Source organism: Chinchilla lanigera, unplaced genomic scaffold (assembly GCF_000276665.1).
Source record: "Chinchilla lanigera isolate Chin_1 unplaced genomic scaffold, ChiLan1.0 scaffold00050, whole genome shotgun sequence".
Lineage (NCBI taxonomy): Eukaryota > Metazoa > Chordata > Mammalia > Rodentia > Chinchillidae > Chinchilla > Chinchilla lanigera.
Genome location: NW_004955451.1, coordinates 2491007 through 2496613, shown reverse-complemented (window position 1 = coordinate 2496613; position 5607 = coordinate 2491007). Strand labels below are relative to the sequence as shown.

Here is a 5607-nt window from a genome sequence, read left to right as displayed (position 1 = left end):
AAAAAAAAAAAAAAAAAAAAAATTCAGGTGTTTACAGAGAGACTTCAGGGCAAGCTCAGTTTTAAGCCTGTTTCCTCATCTGTCAAATGAATTTAATCATGATAGCCAATTCACAGGGTAGCAGCAAGGATGAAGAGTCATAGATAGAAGTGCTTCAGGGATTCACAAATAGCTGTCATTTATTGAGCAACTACAATGTAATCTGGGAGGATTATAACAACCTTACTGCTTTGTCTCAGTTCAAATTCATCACCCTATCAGGTGGGCACTACCATACACCCAATGTACAGATAAAGAAACTGAGGTCAGATAATTTGCCAAAGGTCATACAACCAGAAAATGAATTCAGGATTTGAACCCAATTAGTCTGGATCTTCTGTACTTTTAAATATACTGCCCGGCAGTCACTTAACCTAAATGGATTTTATTTTAAACAGCTCACTCAGGAGGGTAAGGCGAGGATTGCTAGTTCAAGGGCAGCCTGGGCAACATGCCAAGATTCTGTCTAAATAAATAAACAATGCCAGGTGTGGTGGTACACACCTGTAATCCCAGCATTCAGGAGGGCTGAGGCCTGAGGATCACAAGTTTAGGCCCAGCCTGGTCAGCTTAGCGACTTAGCAAGACCTTGTCTCAGAATTTAAAAAGACTGGAGATGCAGCTCAGTGCAAAGGTCCTGGGCTTCATTCCCAATGCCACAGAAAAGAAAGATCAATAGATAAGTAGATAACAGTACCTCCTTCACAGTGTTGCTTTATGAGGAACAGAGTGCCTAACCAGGCACAGTGGCACATGCCTATAGTCCCTGCTACTCAGGAAGCTGAGGCAGGAGGATCACTTGAGCCTATGTTTGGGGACCAGCCAAGGCAGCATACTGAGACCCTATCTGTTAAAAAGAGAAAAAGTAACACAGTGCCTGACACATAGTAATGCTGCAGTACTAGTATCATTATTACAGTAGGACTTGCCCACAGTCTCACAGGAAGAAAAGAGGTCACTGAACCCATAGGAGCCCAAGATTTTTAATCTATTGGCTACATTTTTTAAGCACCAGGGCATGGCACATGCTAAATTTTCTTTAAGAAACAAATACAAAATATTACCCAGAGACCAAAAATTTAATCATCTCTGCCTTCAGATTCCCAAAAGACAGCCATCGTCAGCACTCTTCACTGTCCCAAGAACAAAGAGGCTCTGTCCCCAGCTGCCTGCCCCGCCCCCTCTCATTACCCATGTTCCCTGGGCTGCAGACATGTTGTTGATAAAGCACTGCGCACACACCCTCTACTGCAAGTATTTCATGTGTAGTAATGGTATTGATGGCTTTTTCTAGATGGGAACACAGCCTTGGCCAAAAAAAATGCAAATTCTTGACTATACTAAATACAAATGAGGATGAAGAAAAACATGCTTTCTTCTGGAATAAGATCCTCTGTAACAAGCCACTACCAAAGAATCTTCCACTTGCTCCTGCTCCATACCCCATGCGCTTGGGCACAAACCCACTACCCTAGAGGCAATCCAGGCCTGGATATGCAAGGGATACCCTGTGAGGTTTGTGTACTGGGCTCAGAACATCTCTCTTGCCCTCCCTGAATCTGATTAGGCACCAAACATGAAGCCTAATAACTCATAGTAACAATACTGAATGTTTACCAAATGAATCGCCAACAAAGGCACATCCAGGGTGCTTTCCATTCCCGCTCTACATCCCAGAGCCCTTCTATCAGTTTGAACCAAGCTCAAACCTCTTTTCCACTCACAGTCCCAAGAAGCTGTGTCCTGGAGTTTTCTGGAAAAACCAACATCCTTCCTCTTGTAGCAGAAAATGCCCTCCCACCAGTCTACTTCAGTTTGTTAGGTGCCCAGGTAATAGTTCCTGCTCCAGTTCCAGTTCCAGTTGCTTCTAGTCTCTTAGAAACGGCTGGTCAGGCCAGGTGGTGGTGCACGCCTGTAATCCCAGCACTCAGGAGGCTGAGGCAGGAGGATTGTTGCAAGTCCGAGACAAGCTTAGGCTACAAAGTGAGCTCAAGGCCAGCCTGAACTGCATAGCAAGACCCTGTCTCAAGAAGACAAAAAAGAAACAGGTGGTCACTGTGATGCACATCATATAAATCGATCCCCAATTGACAAGCCATTCTGCCTCTGTACTTCCTTATCCAATATATGCCCTAGACTCCCAGGGATCAGGGCCTAATATTCCGGGAATGATCCCGATCAGTGTCTGTCGATGTAAATAAATCTGCCTCCAAATCCTGGGTGTCACTTTGGTGATTCTGCTTGCCCTTGCACTCTCTCCACTGCCCCCTCTTTCAAACATCGCCAGCAGCCTTGGGCTCCACTCATGTAGAGCAGCTTTCTTTGCTTCATTTATGCTTGTTGTGCTCCCTGACTCTAAGAAGCAGGTAGAGCAGAAAAGAAAAGAGAAGAGGCTTTATGTGGGAATCAGTGAGAAGATTTTGGAAGAAATCTGGAGATTTGGAGAAAGGATCTTGCTTAGCGCTCAGTGACCAAAACCTTTCTGTAGCAGATTTTATGACGGGAAGACACTGAACTGGAGGCCTTGGGGAAACTGTCTTTGCCTCTGAGATCCATAAACTTCCTCCATCTGGGTAATGTTGGGAGCGTGCCTGCCTCCTAACATCCAGCTTCAAGCCCTCTTGCGGCATTTGGTCCTCTTTCTAAGGAATCAGAGCTTGCTAAGGTTCTCTTAACTTCTCAGACCTCCACAGTAAGAGTTTCCATTCCCTAATTCAGTCCCAACACTGGGTGGATGGAGTTGTCCAAGGACTGCTATGCCCTGGAGCTAGGCCAACTTTGGCATTGCAAGGGGTGCAGATCCAAGTTTGTGCATTCTTGGGAAGCAGGCCCAGGGCTGTGGCTTCTCCAGAAGAGGCAACAGGCCCTAGCAGGGGCGAACAGGAAGAAGTCCCTGGCCCAACTCCATCTCCTCATATTTTCTGAAGTTTTTTTCCGAACACATTCATGTATTTACTAGGCCCCATTTAAACTCTGCCATGTCCTGAACCCATGTATTTGGTAACTGTTAGTCACCCTGCTCTGGCATTAACCTCACAATCCTATTGATTTCCTTCAAGCTAGCTGGAGATTTTTCTGTGTTTCCTCCTGAGCTAGTAAAGGCTGATTCTCAATTCTGTTCTGCCTAGGGATTCCTTCCTCCCACTCTGGTGCATTTGTGAGACTGCCTAGGTCGGTTAAATGTGAGGTAAGATGGCTGAGCACCCGCCATACCACCAGGCGTTCTCTGAATGGCTATTGGGGCTGTCCTTCAGTGCAAAGGAGCGGCAGTTCACCAATCATAGCTCTGACCTGCCTGGAACTCCGCCTCTCCCCGCCATCTTGGACTCGGAGGGGCAAGACCCCAAACCACTGATGGGGAAAGGGCGAGGGTGGGGCCGAGACCACGTGGCCACCAGGCCAGCGCCTTCCCGCCACCTGCGCCTGGTAGCTTGGCCCCTGTCGAGCTGCAGCTGCAGCTTCCAGACACCAGCCCTGCCCGTCGCCAGGGGATTAGTGTCCGTCTGTCGGTTGGGACAGCCTCTGTGGGGGTTGTCCCGGCCCAGACGAGAGCCTCCACTTCATCCTTCCCCAGGACTCCCTCCCTCCCAGACCAGCATGGGCAGGGGGATTGTTTTCGGGGATCTGACCGCCTGGGGTGCTGATCTCTCCCAGAGCTGAGGTGTGGGGTGACCAGAATCCCCCTCCCTGCCAAGCCTGAGCCACATATGCTGGGAAGTTCATTTCCCCTTGTTTTGCAGAACGGGCTCTGGGATTGACCCCAGGGGTGACCCCAGTGTCAGGAGGCATTAATGATCTCCATACGGGCAATAAACAGGCAGACCGGCTGGCTTGGTGTGGAGGTGCCCTGGAATGGGGCCGCCTTATTAGCCTCACGTTCACTCATGGGTAGAGGCTTAATTAGCGAGGGCTCCCTTACTCGGCTCCCCCTCCCCCAAGCGTCCTTGAGCTCCAGGGAACATGGCTGGAGGCCTCTGGCTGGTTCCTCGGCTCTTTGTGGGCTTCCTCAAGAAGCAGCCTTTTCAGCAGTCAGCCGAGCCATTTGCCCACCTCTAATCTGATCCTATCTTGTTTTTAAAGCCTCTGAAGGCCAAGTCCAGTAGCATTCTGAGACAGCCCACATTTTTGTCCATCAGACCCAGGAACAAGATGATCTTCCTGTTATTTAAGTTAAATCCCTCCTGACCATTCAAGTTTGAGCTGGTGGAGCCCTGTTTTCCCAAAGAGCAAAGGGAGATAACTGGTTACTACCACGCGCCCTCAAAACAGGCATTAGCAACTGCCTAGATTGTTACAAAGCACAGTGTGCTTTATCACAGCTCTGTCTCCGAACCCATGCCCATTCAGAAAGTTATTCATTTCTTTTTTGTCTTTTTGAGACAGGGTCTTGCTGTGCAGTTCAGGCTGACCTTGAGCTCGCTTTGTAGCCCAGGCTGGCCTCGAACTCACAACGATCCTCCTGCATCAGCCTCCCGAGTGCTGGGATTACAGGCGTGCGCCACCATGCGCGGCTCCTATTTCTAAGCACATGACTTAACCTCTTTGGGTTTCAGCTTCCTTATGTGTGTGGTTCATTTAGGAGTAGCCAAATGCTACTGCTGAGAACCATGCTAAGTAATAGGGGAATGAAGCTTAGGAAGAAATCAGGTCCTACCTTAGAGGAGTTCTCAGGCTAATATAGAAGACAGACTTGTAAACAACTACAGTTAAACAAAACAAAACAAAACAAAAACATGCTCCAGGCTACAATGTAAGCCCATACTGAGTGTGACCAGAATACAAAAGAGGGTTTAACCAACTTATCCTGGCTTGTTGAGGAAGGCTCCATGAGAGATGTCTGAGTCCGTCTTTGAAAGATGAATATGCATGGGAACCCACAAGACAGAAACTGGGAAGGGCCTCTGTTATGGTTTCTATTTAGATGTTCCCCAAGAGCCTCACGTAGTCCTTTGCAGGGCTTTGGGAAGGGGATTGAATCACGGGGCCTTATAGTTGACCTGCTGGGAGGTGGGGTCTGGTGGGAAGAGGGTAGTACCTGGGGGTGTGACCTGGAAGGGCTTATCTTCCTTCCCAGCTCCTTCCTCTCTCTGCTTCCTGTCTGCCATGCCCTGAGCAGCTGTCCTCTGTCTTCAGCCTCTGCCCTGCTTCGGAGTCAGCTGGCTATGGAATGAAAATGAGCCAAAATAAAGCTTTTCTCCTTTAAGTTGCAAGTTTCCGGTAGTTTCAGCCATGAGGAAAGCGATTAAGACAGCCTCCTAGGAGAAAGGAAGAACAGATAGAGAGGCATACTGAGGAGCCACGGCGCTGGAGTGATGGAAAATGAAGCCCTGTAGTGAGATCAGGTTTGGCAGGGGCCTTGTAAACCATATTAAGAACTTTAAGGGAAATGGGGAGTCATAAGAGGTTTTTAGCCAGGAAGAGGAAGTTTGCACTGATCAGATCCGTATTTTAAAAGATAAGTGGTGGTACGGTGGGTATTTTTGTGGATAGATACTGGAAGGAAGGAATTATGAGGGCAGGGAAATTATCAGAAAGATATTTAAAACAAAGCATGGAAAGGCAGGGGTT

General features: G+C 48.2%; 1 protein-coding gene across 1 annotated transcript in view; it reads right to left on the bottom strand.

Moving 5' to 3' along the window:
• Positions 1-5089, bottom strand: part of Tbx4 (T-box 4) — a 41424-nt gene extending 36335 nt beyond the window's left edge. The window contains exon 1 of the mRNA XM_013519055.1: positions 5075-5089. The gene's annotated coding sequence lies outside the window, so the exon portion shown is untranslated. The remainder of the gene's footprint in view (positions 1-5074) is intronic.
• Between the last annotated feature and the right edge of the window lie 518 nt (positions 5090-5607).